At 42.8% G+C, this 18,098-nt stretch overlaps 1 protein-coding gene across 1 annotated transcript in view; it reads right to left on the bottom strand.

Annotated features, from left to right (window-relative positions):
* Window positions 1–18,098, bottom strand: part of LOC309347214 (phospholipase A2 inhibitor and Ly6/PLAUR domain-containing protein-like) — a gene marked incomplete at its 3' end in the record, with an annotated part of 197,725 nt that overhangs the window by 163,571 nt on the left and 16,056 nt on the right. The window lies entirely within an intron of this gene.

Here is an 18,098-nt window from a genome sequence, read left to right as displayed (position 1 = left end):
GACTCCGCTAACCCAGAAATAGTACCTCGGGTTAAGAACTGTACTTCAGGATGAGAACAGAAATCACGTGGCGGCAGTACCTCAGGTTAAGAACAGTTTCAGGTTAAGAACGGACCTCCAGAATAAATTAAGTTCTTAACATGAGGTACCACTGTACTTGGGTCCTCTTTCCTCCCCTTTTTGAAGATGGGCAGAACATTTGCCCACCTCCACTTTGCAGGACTGTCTCCTGTTCTCCAACAATAGCCCCTAGATAACCCACAGACCAAATGATGGACCACAAACAGGTTTATTTTGACAGAAAGGTTTTATACTCACTTAAAGAGTTTTCTGAAAAATAAGAAAAGCAACTGCTTCCTTCAATATCACAATTCACAACTTCAATGGTTGCACCTTCCACCTCTTTGGTGCATATCAGAGTTGCAGCTGTAGAGAGGAAAGAGGAGGAGACGTTTAGTACATGAGTTGCTCAGTCCTTGACAAATAGCATCTACATTACTACTTAGTTTGACCTTGATCTCAGCACTTATTGGATACAATCTTCCAAGCCAGACATGAGCAGTCGTAATTGTCTCAGGATCCCCAGGTAGTGGTGGGTTGGAAGCTGCATATACATAGAAACACATCTTTCCCCTGTCTCACACAAAGCAACATCTCCAGACACAAAGATAGAAAGACACACAGTTTTCATCCCATTTACTATTACGCATGAAAACAATAAAACACAGGTCTCCCTTCTCCTGCAACACATTGTCGAGCTGTGAGGTGCACAATGCAATTTCAGAAGTGCCATTACATACTTTTACATACAGCACATGTTATTGGTGCAGGTAATGGTGCTCCCCTCAGCCAAACAAATAGCTTTTGGGTGAACGTGGAAAGCATGGAGTTAATGGGGAGAAAGGTACATCAGGAGAGTCATCCTCATCCACCTGCAGCCCACAGAAATTATGCCCATCAAGCCCTGTCTAACACCTTGACCAGCTGAGGGAAGCATAATTGCCACAGCAGAGCAAGGGGTGAATCAACAGATATGGAAAGTATGCAAACTGTTACAAGCTGCATGAGTCCCATAGACCACATGTTGCTCACCTGTGCTGGAAACAATGGCTGAGTCCTCATGAGAACTGTATCCATCCGAAACAGGAAGCACCACAGCTGTTGACTCTAATATCAGGCAGTATCTGGGATACTTTGTCTTTTATTCTACACATTTCCAATTTTCCATTTAGTGTCACAAATCTTGGTCTCATGAAACAAAAGTCTGAATGAACCTGGGGAGTCTCTTTTTGAAGACTTACCAAAAGCCAACCTCATGTAACAGAAGTGCATTCTGTCATTGTTTGCTGGTCTTCTTCCACCCTCCAAAATTTACAGTCCATCCCCAAATGAATCTGGCCTTATCCAGTATTTTTAGCTTCTTCTTCATAGAGCCTATTTCAGTCTGCCTTGTCAAGCCCATAGCATATCGGCTATCAGATTTGAAGAAAGAATTTATGATTTCAGCTTCCTACTCACCTGGAGAAAGGATGACCAAGAGGAGACAGGTAGTCAGGAATGTCTTCATAGTGCTGGAGATAAAATGCTAAGAAGCTCTTGAGAAGAAGTGGGTGATTGATGGAGCAAGAGGCTAATTTGGAGGGATTTATAGACCAAGAAGAGGAGTCTGAGGCTTCCACATGGGAACAACTGGTCACGTGAGGGGTGGGAAATGATTAAAATAGGGATCACATGTTTTCCCAGACATGCTATAACTTTGTTTTGCAACTGAAAGCACAATGTTGAAATTAGATTTTTTTGGAAACTGTGATGTGTTGCCAGCTGCATTTTGCATCCCATCCCATTTTCAGGGTTACGAAGCAGGTGTTTTAAGTACTTGAATGCCTTTTGGGAACCCCATGGAATTTATTGAAACAGCCTTCCTCTCTATCCCACCCCAATTTTACCAATATTCCTGCAAGAACAAGATGTCTATGATCAGGCACAGTCATAGAATCATAGAATTGTACAGTTGAAAAGGATCCTGAGGGTCATCCAGTCCAGCCCACTGAAATGTAGGAATCTCAACTAAAGCATCCATGACAGATGGTCATCCAACCTCTGCTTAGAAACATTCTGTGAAGGAGAATCCACCATCTCTGAGGGAGTCCATTCTACTGCCAAACAGCTCTTACTGTCAGAAAGTTCTTTGTCAGAATCTCCTTTCTTGTAAATGAGTGCTCACTGGAAGGACAGATTGTGAAGCTGAGGCTCCAATACTTTGGCCACCTCATGAGAAGAGAAGACTCCCTGGAAAAGACCCTGATGTTGAGAAAGATTGAGGGCACAAGGAGAAGGGGACGGCAGAGGACGTGGAGATAGACAGAGTGGAGTCCAATGCCATCTTAACAATGTTGTCAGTGTGACTTCCTGTATTCTTACAGAAGTTTTTCTAAGAGGAAGTTTAGACCACATTGCTTTGAACACTCATTCCTCTATCCAAAGACCCAGATCACTGTCCCATGCTGATTTTAGTCCCTGAGAAGACCCTGATTATGTGCCTAGTAGAATTCCATATATATTGTAATCCATGCCCTTAAACTGCTCATTTGGCTGAATGAGGGAATCCAAAAGAGGGAAACCTTTCAGGGACTATGGAACTTTTTTATAATCTGACCCACGGGTTGGGAAACTCTGGCTTGGGGCCAAATGACCCCTATGTGCCTCTCTATCTGGATTCCCACTAGGCCAGAACCTCTGCCTAGGCCACACCCCTGATCCTTCCTACTCCACCCCTCCTCAAGTGGTTAAGTGTGAAAATATCCCATGCTGGCCTGCATGGAAGTGTGTGTGTGTGTGTGTGTGTGTGTGTGTGTGTGTGCGCACACACATGTGTGTAGATACCTCTAACTTCTGTGTTGACTATTGAATTCTTGACATGGAAGGGACCACAAGGGACATCTAGTTCAACCCCCCGCAATGCAACAATCTTTTGCTTAACATGAGGCTCAGACTCTGAGATTAAGTCTCATGCTCTATTGACAGAGCTATCCCTTCATTCTTGGGGGAAGTTGATGGACTGCAATCTCTTGTCACTTCCATTACAATGGCCATGTTTCGTTTTAGCACTGCAACCCTGAGCATGTTGTCCCCAAAAGGTTGCCAATGAGAGAATGCAATGTTTCAGCAAGAGAAGGAATGGTTCCAGCAGCCTTGAAGAAGGCAGTTGTGCAGGCAATCACTTTGAAGAAATCTTTTCTGGATCTGGAAGATTGTTAACCACTTCTAGCCAGTCCCAAAAATGTCATCTTGTGCTTTGTTCTTGACCAATCAGTGGCCTGCCAGGGATCTGAAGTAATGTGCCAACAGTATGTTGGTGACATTCAGCTATACCTGAAGCTCTTTCTCCGTGCGCCTCTCCCATCACTGCCCTGGTGTTGTTAATGCCTATTTGTAAATTTTTCCCTTACCTTTGAATTGTGATATGTGGAAAACCTTAATTTTGCATAGAAGCTTATGGAGTCTGAACTGGCAGGGTCTGACCAGGAACAAGGTCTTGAGTCCATAGTGGATAGAGCTCACAGGACAGTAGTTAGGAGAAAGGGAAAGAATAGAAAATAAAACTGTCAACTTCATATACAAATACAGTGGTACCTTGAGTTACAAACGCCTCAGGTTACAAACTTGAGGTTACAAACTCTGCTAACCTGGAAGAGTTACCTTGAGTTGAGGACTTTGCCCCAGGATGAGAATGGAAATCATGAGCCGGCGGCACAGCGGCAGCAAGAGGCCCCATTAGCGAAAGCACGCCTCTGGTTTCAGGTTAAGAACGGACCTCCAGAATGAATTAAGTTTGTAACTACAGGTACCAATGTATATGCTGTGACCATACTTGTAATAATATGTAGTCACTCAATCTCAAAAAGAATATTGTAGAGTTGGAAAAGGGGAACCATAGTGCTGAAGGGGATGGAATGTAGTATGGGGTCATTTTAGTTTGGAGGAAAGGAAAGTAAGAGAAATGGGAGCGTTGTATTAGATTATAAATGGCATTGACAAAAAGGCTAGAGAAAAGCTTTTCTCTCCATCTGATAACGCTAGAACTTGAGGACACCCAGGAAAAGGGAATTTTGGGAAATTCAAGACAAATAAAGGAAGGTGCTTTTTTCAAACCATTCATAGTTAACCTAAGGAAACTACAAAACTGAACACATAAACTTGGCTGCATCCAGTAACGTATACAGGTTCCAGCATCACCAGATTGCTGGGAAGAGAAATAAATGTCCACGTGATGTACCAGTTGTTGATGACTTTGTGCCTGGTTGAGAACAGCTTGGCCCCAAGGGCATGGTGGTGAAACTGAGGTGGGAATAGACTGGAAGGACATTTAGTGAAATTTTACAGAGTTCCAGAAAGAGAGTCCTCTACTTACAATTCCTGTTTTCTGACAGTGAGAGTGGGGTGGACTGGAAGGTGCACCTAGAAAGTTTGAATAGAGTAAGCAGAAGATGAAGTGGAGCGGAGGGAATGTATATGGAAGTTGAATATTAGATATTAGTTCAGCAAGAATGGTGTTTGGAAAGGCTTTTAAAAAATTCCTTCCAGTAGCACCTTAAAGACCAACTGAGTTAGTTCTAGGTATGAGCTTTCGTGTGCATGCACACTTCTTCAGTATCTGAAGAAGTATCTGAAGAAGTGTGCATGCACACGAAAGCTCATACCTAGAACTAACTTAGTTGGTCTTTAAGGTGCTACTGGAAGGAATTTTTTTATTTTGTTTTGACTATGGCAGACCAACACGGCTACCTATCTGTAACTGGAAAGGCTTTGTTATGTTAGCTTGTTCATGTTAGCTTTTGTGTTGTACCCCTCTCTGGTATTTATCCTTTATATAGAAAAAAGGATGCCAGTACTCACCGTGAAATCATTATAGGAAGTGCCACACTTCTATTATTTTTTTTTTTAAAAAAAAATATGGTGCAGGTGCTGCATACCCTAGAGTACCCCCAGGTTGCTCGTTACACCTTATTATTGTTGTTATGAGGTTTTTTTGTGGGGTAGGGGAGGTAGACTGTATTCATAGACCCTTTTAACTGGAAATGCTTTTGAAGGTACCAATTGGAGTGAGCCAGGAGGTCAGCTAGAATGATTTAAAACTGTGTTATGCCTGGGTCTACTGGCTCAGACTTTCATTGGACTTTCACCCACCCCTGTGGTCCAGCCTGAAGGTGCGTGGGGTGCAATACAGTACTACAGCCATTGACCATAAAATCAGGCAGGACCTAAGATCCCTTTAGTTGAATTTATATACTGCCCTGTACCCAGAGGTCTCAGGAAAGTTCACACTAAAAATGACAATATATAACATCAAAAATAGAAATAATCCAACCCCCCCCCCAAAAAAAGGAGCCACATTTTAAAAGGTATAGGATGTTGATCGGTTAAGAAATGGCCTGGTTAAAAAGGAACATTTTTTGCCTGGCATGTAAAGGTAATATTATTTAAAATAGCGAAACTGGTTTGGCTGAGGGAGGGATTCATTCAGTTTTGGGCTTTTTGGAATGAGTAGAGTAGTATAGACCAGAGGTCAGCAACCTAAGGCCCGGGGGCCAGATATGGCCCGCAGGGGTCATTTAACTGGCCCCCGAGCCACCTCCGAACCCTGCCACCCACTCAGCAAGTCCCCATGTGCTGTGCTAAACTGGCACAGTGTGGCTCAGGGACTCACTTCTGCAGTGCTGCAGTGCTGCCAATAGGAAGTTGCAGACACTTCCTTGGCGCCTCCTCGGTACCGGGAATAGTGTCTACGCATGTGTGCGTGTGCACAGACACCTCCTTCATGCCTCCTCGACACTGGAAATAGCATCTGCGCATGTGCACACATGCAGACACTTTCTCCACACCAGAATGTGCACACGCACACGGGTGATTTGGTCCGCGGAGAGATCTGTATGGGAGTGAAGCGGCCCAGGCTGCTTAAGCCTTGCCAGCCCCGTTATAGACCAAGGGTAGTCAACAAAGTGCATTCAAAATCACAATTCCCATGAACCATAGGTAGCATAAAAAGTTGCCAAGGCAATGGGAGTTGTAGTTCAGCAACCTCTGGAGGACAGCACATTGGCTATTCTGATCAAGACCCATTTCAATCTCATCAGGCTCAGCTTTCGCTAGAACCACCTTTGTCATTTTCTTTGTAAATCACACTTTGCAGACAGTTTATAATGGAATTCAATGTTTCACACAGTTCCCCAGTAAGATTTCATCCAATTTCAACGCTGAGTTTTGAATTCCAGTATAAAATTACAGGATGCCTAAGAAAAAATGTAATCCCTATTTTCATAATTTCCCACCCCACACTGGACCAGATCCTCACCCCTGGATGCCTAAGGCATCTCTTCTTGGCCAATAAATCCTTCCACATCAGCCTCTTCCTCCATCAGTTGCCTGCTTTCTTGTTCTGACAGTTCCCTTGAATATTGTCTCCTGTTGTTTTTCCTTTCCCCAGGTGAGTGGGAAGCTGAAATCTTGAATTCTTTATTCAAATCTGGGAGGGGATATGTTGTGGGCTAGGCAAGGGATATAGGCTACATGAAGGGGGAAATAAGCTAAAAATACTGGGTAAGACCAGGAGCTTCTGAGCTGTAAATTTTGGAGGGTGGAAGAAGACCAGCAAACAGTGATAGAGGGCCTGGTAGAGTGTGTTAGGATATTTCCGTTCCACCTTAAAAGGGAGCAGGCTTTGTGAGTCACAGAGTCTGCGTATTTCCTGTTCACAGGATGTTTCTGTTGTGTCTATGCTTTCGCTCTCTCTCTGCCTGAACACGCAAGCAGGCAGTCATGTTTTATTTCTTTGTCCTGACCAACGCTGAATAAACTTCTAAATAATACTCTCCTGAGTGCGTCTTTCGCTGTACGAACTCTGCGATAGAGCGTGCATCAGCTCTGGAATGTGGAAAGCTATTTTCAGGAGCTCGTGTCACTAATTGCTGATACTGTATCTATGGGAGATCGATGGACGTCCGGAGTCGACGTGGAGGCAGTGATGGCCTTTGTCTCCCTGGCAGTATCCCAACAGAGTGCACTTTGGTTACATGAGGTTAGCTTTGGGTAGTCTTCAAAAAAAGACACCCCCAGGTTCATTCAGACTTTTGTTTCATGAGACCGAGATTCGTGATGCTAAATGGAAAATTGGAAATGTGTAGAATAAAAGACAAAGTATCCCAGATACTGCCTGATATTAGAGTCAACAGCTGTGGTGCTTCCTGTTTCGGATGGATACAGTTCTCATGAGGACTTAGCCATTGTTTCCAGCACAGGTGAGCAACATTTGGTCTATGGGCCTCATGCAGTCTATAACAGTTTGCCTACCTCCCATATCTGTTGATTCACCCCTTGCTTTGTTGTGGCAATCATGCTTCCTTCAGCTCATCAAGGTGTTAGCCAGTGTGTGATGGGTATAATTTCCATGAGGATGAAGGTGGATGGGGAAGACTCATCTGATGTAACTTTTCCCGCATTGCCCTCATGCTCTCCTCATCCACACAAAAGGTATTTATTTGTTTTTATATTTTCCTATTATAAGTTATTCCATTTATATGCCACTCTTTAGCCAAATTTCCCTGGGTGGTGTACATTAAGAACATAATTTAAGCAGCATAAAATTAAAAACATACCCTACATAGCCTAATAATAAACAGCATAATTATAAAAAAAATCATAATACCCCCCCCACACACATTTAACAGGCAATAGATTTTTTTAATGGCTGAGGGTGAACCTGTCCCTTAAAAAATAGGATCTCCATATTTTTGTAAGTAAATCGACACATCCGGTTTTGATTTTAAACAGGGCACATTTTGCCCCCTTTTAAACTTGGACCTCATCATCTTCAAAACTGTGCAGACAGATTGTGGGTCCAGTCACCAGTGGGAGGAGAACAAGACAGGTTTAGTTGGAGCTTGTGCAGAGAGAGAGTTGGTCCATGGGTGGAGTAAAGTGAGATTGAGAGTTATTGTGGTATGTGAACAGAGGGTGGGTGGGTCCAGGAGGAGGAGTTTGACTCAAACATTGCCAAGAAAATTTGTTATTTGGGGGGCGGGGGGACCAGAGACCTTACCAAAACATGCAGTGTGTGCCAAAATCCCAAACCCCTTATGTTTCCCCTGTCTTGTTGCAAAATCCCAACCTCATTCCTCATTATACTTAAGGGAAGATCTCTGCTTAATACTTTTTGACTCTAAACAGAGGGACTAGCTGACTGGCCCTTTCCAAAGAACCAATGGTGTGAATTTTGCTGTTTTTCTTTTCAGTAATGCTTGTAATTAAAGATAGCTTCCAAGTGATTGGGGGGAGAAGGGGTTGTTGGTGTGAAGTTCCTTCCAGGTTTAGCAAGTAATATGAAATGTGTGCCAAAATCCCAACCCCTTTGTGTTTCCCCCCTCTTAAAGCAAAAGTCCAAACCCCATTTGAAGACAAACCTCTGTTTCATGCTTATTGTTTCAATGAAGAGGGACTACCTCGTTGGCCCTTTCCACAGAAATAAAGTTGGCCACCATCTACTATAAAATTGCATCCATGTTTGCCTCTAAGCAAACAGCTTTACAAAATCGTTTTCAGTGTTTCCCTCTTGATAGGTAGGGTGGGAATTTTTTTTATTATATTTATTCAAATTATTTGTGATATCCTTAAGATATTGGTCACAACTGAGAGATTTGTTTGAAATATGGACTGTAAGGTACATTTTCTAAAACAATGAAATAATTAATAATAATCCGTTTGTTCTTCTAAAAACACTGCCCTTCACCACCACTGCCAAATATTCTTAATTTGACAAAGACAGAGACAGTTTTTATTCTTCACACCAATTTATTCTGATTATGAACAATGGGCAATTTAAGCCATATACCGTATTATCACGAGCCAGAGCCCCCAAGCCCCACAATTCTACTTTAGCTTCTCTATCCCCTGCATCCCTTTCACCACAAAAAGCCAGATAGTGGACTCAGGAGTCCTGTGAATCCCAGTCGCTCTGCACTCCCACCATCAGGCAAGCAACCTCCACGTATACTGATGCTGAAAATGGGATTCAAAAGGAAGAAAACATTGTTCTCTCCTAACTACTCTTCAAAGTTGAGCTGCTCGGAGAAGCATCATGACATCTTGCTTGGGTTATAGTGCCTGAAAACTCATCAGTACGAACTGATTTGCTGGCCGTCGAGCACAAATCTGGTGTTGCACAGCCTTTGACGACCTCATAAGGAATTGCATGGTCATCTAGTAAAGAGAAAGATATATGGTCATATGAGTACCCAGGTGGTAATGGGTGTGCATTTGTGTGTGCGCACACACACTAAAGAGACATTTTAACTGTATCGCACACAAAAATAGAAAGAATGTCAGAGTCGCATCCTGATATGAATATGACACAGAAGGTTAAAATTTAGAGGTGGAATCCATTTTTTTAATGGGAAGCAGTACCAATCCTCACTGATTTTGAATTTCAAATCTGGGCTCTATGGCTGCTTCTATTTCTTCAGAAGGCTACTTAAAATATTATTTTAAAAGCAGTTTTCACATAATTTAACCACTTGATCATTCACCTCTCTCTTTCTCATGCCCCACTTTCAGAAATCCACAGCCTCATCTTTATACATAGAATGCAAAGGCAATTTTGACAAAGTAATATTTTCAGGGAAGAAAAAGCTTGTCCCCCCCCCTCCAAAAATTCACACAGTCTATTTTCTATAATAATAACAATAATTTATTATTTATACCCCACCCATCTGACAGGAAGCCACAAAAATAATGAGAGAGCAAGATCCTGAGACCAGCTGTGCAGGACCAGTTTTCCTTTTTCCTCTCCTCCATGTCTCAGAGAACAATTAAAAGTGCTCTCTTCCTCTCTCTGTGTGTAGGTGCAAAAACAAGAGTCCTGTTTATAATGAAATCCCTGCAAATGACGGAAATGTTGAAGCTGGCATATAAAGCCCTTCCTATCATTTTGAAGGAAAATGTAACCAATCCACTTTATTTTCTTTAATTGCAATGCTTCATCAGCCAACCATTTCTTAGGAAAAGTGTGGGGTGTTTATTCCTTTATTGTAAATGGAGCCTTAGGCTGTCTGTTCAGAAGTAAGGCCCAATGCATTCAATTAAGCTTACTCCCAAGTAACTGGGTAAAGACTGTGCAGCATGACACTGCAAGCGTTTTTACTCAAAAGCAAGTTCCACTGAGTTCAATAGGATTTACTCTCTGGTATGTTCTTGATCATTCTTGTTGTTGTAATATTATCCCACCTTTGTCTCTGGCAGCAACTCAAGGCAGCTTACTGTTAAAATCTTTTGCGTGTTGAGTCCCACAATGCCACCCCCAAAAAATTCACACTTCACACATCATTTTTTGTTTAAGGTTTTTGGCATAATTTTGGCCCCAACTTTATTCAAAATACAAAAAATGTGAGTGGTTGCTTAGGCATTGGTTATGACTATCTGTCCTTGCCCTCAGGGACAGAGCTGGCCTTCCGGACAGCAACGGAAGCCATTGTGGGAAACAAGTATTGGGTGAGAAAATGAAGCTGGGCAACAGTCCCTCACTTCTCACCCTCATGTTCCTGTGGAGCTTGCATGGCCCAAGTCCGACTCCGGGGACAAGGACGAAAAGAATGGCAAGCCCCTGGATTCCTTTAACGGAATTCCCTTTCCACATCATTTGGAGGGATAGGCACTTACCCCTCCAAGCACCAATTTAACCAATGCCTAACCACCAACCTTACAAGTTGTGACGATTTGCTACGCAGTAGGCAAAACCCAAATGGCACCAGCCAATCAGCCAAATGGCAAAATTCCTACCAGGCCCCCGCTCCAAGGCGGACGACCCCATGACAGGCATAGCAAGGTCAAGCGATCAAGAAAAACCACCCTATAAAAGGGAGGGAGGGCGGGTGATCCGGTGCAAAACGACCAAGAGGACGTCCAACGTCTGGCCCCTGTATTTAAAGACTCTGACCCCTCCTCCAAATTGGCAACAATCAAAACTCCCCAGCAACCCAATTTTAACCACTTGAAGGCTTGGGTTCCTTACCAAATTTGCCTAGTCACTGCAGGGTGGCTTGTTCCCCCAACCGCAACACTTGCTCTCTGTTAGGGAGAACACGCTATTTCATTCCATTTATCTGTGGAACATGTTGTACACAATCATTTCCCTCTCACATTTTTCTCTTTACAACAATCCTGTGAGGTTAGCTTGAGAGGTTGCAATTGGCTCAAAGTGACAGACATATATGTGTGTGGCAAGATCAAAAGTGAAAGAAGCGTGTCCCTATTTTCATCAGATAAATTGTGGAGGGTATGAACCTGCCAAGCTGTTCCACCTCTCTTACTCATTGGCTGCCAATGCTACTTACCGTAAATAAGGACAAACTCTATGCACTGAGTCTCATCATTATAACACTCTGTGGTCTTTGAGTTCTTGCAACAAATGAGCCACAAATGATTGGACACTTCAGCTGATTCAGCTGACGACTTGGCCCTGCCAAAAGAAACAACATGTACAGTGGTACCTCACATTAAATACTTAATTAGTTCCAGAGGTCCATACTTAACCTGAAACTGTTCTTAACCTGAAGCACCACTTTAGCTAATAGGGCCTCCTGCTGCTGCGGTGCCGCCAGAGCACAATTTCTGTTCTCATCCTGAAACAAAGTTCTTAACCTGAAGCACTATTACTGGGTTAGCGGAGTCTGTAACTGAAGCGTATGTAACCCAAGGTACCACTGCATTGGATTTCATAGTTGCACCTGAGATGAGTAGACAAGTAGGGGAATAATAATAGTAATAATAATAATAATAATAATAATAATAATAATAATAATAATAATAATTTGTACCCTGCCCATCTGGATGTGTTTCCCAAGCCACTCTGGGTGGCTTCCACAGAAACCAAAAATACACTAAAATACCATACATTAAAAACTTCCTCACACATTAAAAGCTTCCTAAAGTTTTTATATGCTTTCTATATGCTGCTAAATCACAAGATGCAAGAAATATTGGGATATATGAAATGACAGGGGTAAAACTTGCATTTAATTCCTATTCATATTGACAATAGTTGCAAGAATATACATCTTTGCAACTAAGAACTTACATCATTCATTGGCTTGAGACGTCCAAATATTTTAATGTCAGGAATTTCATGATACCAGAGAGTGGCTAAATTGTGTTCAACACTAACTTCAAGATTTAATGGTTGCAGCTATATTTCATTTTGCAATAAATCACTTATACACTTATTATTTTGCAGAGGTGAGTTGGAGTTTATTCCTGGGTTGTCAATGTTCCACTGCTGCATTTTGTGCATGGCTTATCATGTATTATCTTTTGTTAAGTGTTATGACAATGAAATATACTTCTGTATTATAATGTTATGTAGATATATAATGTTGTTTACTTTGTTATTGTGTTGTAAACTGTCCTATGATTAAGGGTATTATATAAATTTCTTAAACAATTGATAAATAAAGAAAGCCTTGTCATTTATATTTATAATTTATTTATTATATTTATATACCACTTAAGAATCACAATGGTCTCTAAGAGGTTTACAATATTATATATATATAAAGAAAGAAAACTGAGAAACTACAATAAAAGTAATGCAAATTTAACCATAACCACAATTGCTAAAACTACAATACATTGCAGTAAAACAGTGCAATATCAAAAAACAGGAACTTATCAGCACAGACTGAAATAACTTTAAAGACAGAGATCCCTCCCCTCTCTTCAGAACCCCTCTTGCCAAACTCACAAAATACTGCACGTTACACTCAAAGTCTGCATCTCTACAAATAATAAAATACTTGCTTCTCATCTCGTTTCACTCATCCCATTGTCTTCCACAAATACACACAACACATCACCCACCCACTTGCACCAGTATCTCTCACTCACTAGCCAGCCAATATTGCTAGCCACTGCTTCCACACAACAAAAGTGTACTTCAGAAACCAAGGAGACCAAGAAACTGTTTGCTGACTGGACCGTACAAAATAACAATGCAAATTGCCACTCACAGATATACCTGGCAGCAATCTGGCTCCCTCCCTGGTTGCTATCTCCCACTCCGGACTCTCACCTGAGGAAGGGAGGAACTGCACACGAATATTCCCTGATACTCCTTCCAGCCACCAAGGAGTGTCCTCAGACAATTAAACCCATGAAAGAGGCAATTTTATAAAACTGGACTCATCAAAATCCCAACACCCTTTTGCCTCTGCAGTGCTGCTTTTGTAGTTGACTAGCTAGATGGCATGCAACAGCAACAGCCAGTTTCTCTTACTATCTCTGCAGTTCTGCCCAGGAATGATGATTTCCAGGGCCAGCAAGGTAATGCTGATTTTTAGGCATTTCCCATACAAACTAGGGGAATGAATCCTGCTCAGCAGCAGCATCATTTGTCTACGTTTAACCATGGAAGACACCTTAAACCCCAATCCTATTTATGCTCAGGGATATATGATTATAAAAGGCTGCAGCTACTTACATTCAAACCTTTCAGTGTTGCAAAAGTTATCTTGGCAGCACTTCATGATACTCCGGTAGAATACATCATTCGCTTTAGTGTAGCTGTAACTTCCTGAAGTACAGTTTATAGCACATCCTCGTTCAGTTTTTACTTTTCTAGTGCCATCTGTGAGAGAGAATGGGAAAGGATAGCTAATCCTTAAAGTAGTATATTCAAGAATCACCTTATAAGCACAACATAATTTCTTCTGCAAAACTCTATGATTTTTTTTTAGCATAGTTCCTTTAAAATTGCACTTAAATGGGACATAACTGACTTGCTTTTCTGCACACAGAAATAGGCAAGGGCATGGAATAAGTTGTTCTACCATCCATCTCTACCTGATATCATCAAAATAATGGATTAATCAGCCTTCAGCTGATAGAGCTGCTGTGAGGCTTGAATAAAACATATTACTATTTTCATATATCAGCGCCATCAGATTCCCAGTTCTGAGGTTTTTTATCACTCTGTGGAGACTTCTAAATATTGTGGAATGTGACTTCAACAAAAAGAAGCTTGTGCACAAATAGAGGTGTGTTGAAGCAGCATGCAATATGCACACAAACAGAAACATGTGCTGCTATAGCATGTGCCTTAGAAGTGTTTTCTGTGAAATAGTGGGTAGACATGGCAGACGACACAGCGATTTCACCAAAGCAGCTCTTTATTTTGTAAGCTGGAACAGAAAACTGAACAGCATACAGCTCAGCCGGCCTGCTTTTATAGGCAGCTGGCTGTCAACATTGTAGCAACAACAACCCAGGGTTTCCCGCCTAAAATAACTGACGTGGACCTGAGTGAAAACTACATACACAATACTGCTGGTGGCCAGGGTGAGAACTTCAATACATAACACCCCTCCCCACCGAGATAAGGCGTTAGTTACAATCGTAATGGTTTCCTTATATACAGCACTACACGTAATGGTTCAACTAGGCACAAAGCATATCGGTTACATTTCACATACTTCCATTAGACCAGCAGTGTTACATGTCCAACAACATAGTCCTTTAAATACGGTCTACTGGCCTTGTGGATTTCCTGGGCGGAGAGTTCAACAGCTTCTGAGGCCACAGCCTCCTCAGTGGCTTTCTGTAGCGTGAGGTCTGGCGTGGCAAGGAGATGCCGTTGCAGACAGATGTCCCGGACCCCACAGATGATTTGATCCATCAGGGCATCATCTAAGTCTCAGAACTCGCAGTGTATTGCAGCCTGTCGGAGGGTGGTGGTGTAGTTGTTAATTGACTCTCCCTCTGCCTGGTTCTGGTGGTAGAACGCATGATGGGCAGCCATCTCGGACGGCTTTGGGACGTAGTGGTTGCGGAGCTTCTCTTGAATCGTGTCTCAAGGTGCTGCCTGGACTGCTAGAGGCGCAACCAATGCTCGGGCCGTCGCGAACACTTCGGGGCCACAAAGGTTGAGGAGAGGCCCCGCTTCTGCTCTACAGACCCTCTTGTCAGCTCATTTGCTTGGAGGTAGCAGTCAAACCGAGCGAGGTAGGAGTCCCAGGATTCAGAGGCTGGGGCAAACGGCGGTAGAGGCACGAGTGAAGCCATGGTTCCGATGCCGACGTGGAGGCGATGGATGGAACACCGTGCTCTAGCCAGAACAGTCAGCTCTGAATTGGTTCTGCTCCGTGATTTCGCTCAGTGTTTCAGCTCCGTGATTCAGCTCATCTCAGAGGGTGGCTGCATCTGGCTGTGCTCTGATGTCCACCAATCCCATCCTCGTCGCCAGTGTTAAATAGTGGGTAGACATGGCAGACGACACAGCGATTTCACCAAAGCAGCTCTTTATTTTGTAAGCTGGAACAGAAAACTGAACAGCAAACAGCTCAGCCGGCCTGCTTTTATAGGCAGCTGGCTGTCAACATTGTAGCAACAACAACCCAGGGTTTCCCGCCTAAAATAACTGACGTGGACCTGAGTGAAAACTACATACACAATACTCCTGGTGGCCAGGGTGAGAACTTCAATACATAACATTTTCCAAGCCCCAGTGGGAGAAATCTTCTGCATGGGACCCCTTGCAGAGATAAAGCCATATGGTTATTGAGTCATTTTGGAAGAATTACATGACTGGTTCATGTATACCCTTACCTCATTTTATCTCTAGCTCTTTGATATTTCAGCACTTAATGAATCAGTTGAATGCATTAAACGTCTCTTCCCTGAAAAAAGCAGGTTGATTTCCTCAACATTGGGTGAGATCAGCATTCTATAGACACCCCTAGATACCCCACGGACAAAATGGACCCACACACTCAGGTTTAATCTGGCAGAAAGGCTTTATACTCACTTAAAGAGTATTCAACAAAATTTGAAAAGCAACTGCTTCCTTCGATATCACAATTCTCAACTTCTATGGTTCCACCTTCCACCCTTTTGGTACATATCAATGTTGCAGCTGTAGAGAGGAGAGAGGAGGAGACATTCAGTACATGAGACGCTCAGTCCTTGAGAAATGGCATTACATTACCATTTAGGAGATTGACTTTGATCTCAGCCTTTATTGGATGCAATCTTCTGATCTGTCATAATGGTTTCAGGATCCATATGTAGTGCAGCCACTCCGACACACATTTTTCCCTTTCTCTCACACACGAACATCTCCAGACACAAAGATGGATAGGCACATAGCCTTCTTCCCATTTACTATTATGCATGCATACATTGAGGCAGGGTCATCCTCTCCCCAATAGGATTTCTGAAGTCCCACTGTATACTTTAACAGGTAGAACCTATTATTGGGGCTGGTAATGGTGCCCCCCCCCCAGCCAAACAAATAGCTTTCGGGTGGATGAGAAGAGCATGAAGTCAATGAGGAAGGTACACCCACAGAGAGTCATCCACATCCACTTTCCACCCATGGAAATTATGTCCATCAAACCTTGCCAAACACTTTGGCCAGTGGGGGAAACATGATCGCTATAACAGAGCAAGGTGTGAATCAACAGATATGGAAGCAAGGCAACCTGTTGCAGGCTGCATTAGGTCCGTAAACCACAGGATGCTGATCTATGCTGGAAGCAATGGGGAGATGGCTGAATCATCATAAGAGGGGTATCAATCCCAAACAGGTTGGCCAGATCAGCACAGGAAGCACTACAACAGTTGACTCTAATACCAGGCAGTACCTGAGATACTTTCTTTTTTGTTCTATCCAATTCCAATTTTCCATTTAGTGTCAGCAATCTGAACAAACCTGGGGGGTCTCTTTGTGAACGAAGCCAACCTTATGAAACAGAAGTACACTCTATCAGAACCTCTAACATGATTTTCTGGTCTTCTCCTTCCCCTCCAAAATTTAGATATTCCCCTCTAGATACTCCTGAGCTTGTTCAGTATTTTAAGCTTTTCCTTCATAGAGCCTATATCAATCTGGCTTGTCTAGCCCATGGCAGACCTGCTGCCAGATTTGAAGAAATTATTCAAGATTTTAAGCTTCCTACTCACCTGGGGAAAGGATGACCAAGAAGAGACAAGTACTCAGGAAGGTCTTCATAGTGCTGGAGATCAAAAACTGAGAAGCATTCAGAACAAAAAAGCAAGTGACTGATGGAGCAAGAGGCTGATTTAAAGGGAATTATAGGCCAAGAAGAGGAGCCTGAGGGTTCCATGTGGGAAGAACTGGTCCAGTGAGGGGTGAGAAATGATGAAAATAGGGATTGCATACATTCCCAGACATCCTGTTCTTTTATATTGGAAAACAAAGCACAGTGTTGAAATTGGATTCTTAGGGAACTGTATGAAATTCTTCCAGCTGAATTTTGTATCCCATCCCATGCTGATTGTAGCCACTGAGAAGAGCCTGATTATGTATGAAGTGTGTGTGTGTGTGTGTGTGTGTGTGTGTGTGTGTGTGTTTGTTTGTTTTGTGTGTGTGTGTGTGTGTTGTAATCCATGCCCTTAAACTGCTCATTTGCCTGAATGGTGGAAGCCAAAAGAGGGAAAACTTTCAGTGATTATGGAACTATTTTATAATCTACAACAGTGGTTAAGAAACTCTGGCTTGGGGGCAAATGACCCCTATGTGCCTCTCTATCTGGAGTCCTATTAGGCCAGAACCTCTGCCTAGGTCACATCCCTGATCCTTCCTCCTCAAGTGGGTAAGTATGAAAATTTCCCATGCTGACCTGGATCAATGTATAAGAGTGTGTGTGTGTGTGTGTGTGTGTGTGTGTAGACATCTCTGACTTCTGTGTTAACCATAGAATTCTGAACATGAAAGGGACCACAAGGATCATCTAGTTCAATTCCCCACAATGCAGGAACCTTTTGCCTCATATTGGTATGAGGCTCAGATCCACAACCCTGAGACTGAGTCTCATGCTTTACTGATGGTGCTATCCCTTCATTCTTGGCAGAAGTTTGTAGAATGGGTTTCTCACCAGGATCCTACAAAGGGCCATAGCACAGTTCCAGGTGGTAAACCTGAAAGGCATCCTAATTTGATGTACGTCATAGGGTGGCCATCAATTGAGTGTTGACCCAGCCAATTATCAACCAGCAGCAGAGCTGGCCTAATACCTTTGCAAAGCCTACTTACATTT

This window comes from Podarcis erhardii (genome assembly GCF_964252035.2).
Source record: "Podarcis erhardii genome assembly, chromosome: 7".
In the NCBI taxonomy this organism is placed as follows: Eukaryota; Metazoa; Chordata; class Lepidosauria; order Squamata; family Lacertidae; genus Podarcis; species Podarcis erhardii.
Note: the sequence above shows the minus strand (reverse complement) of the source record. Positions and strands in the feature narration are given on the sequence as shown.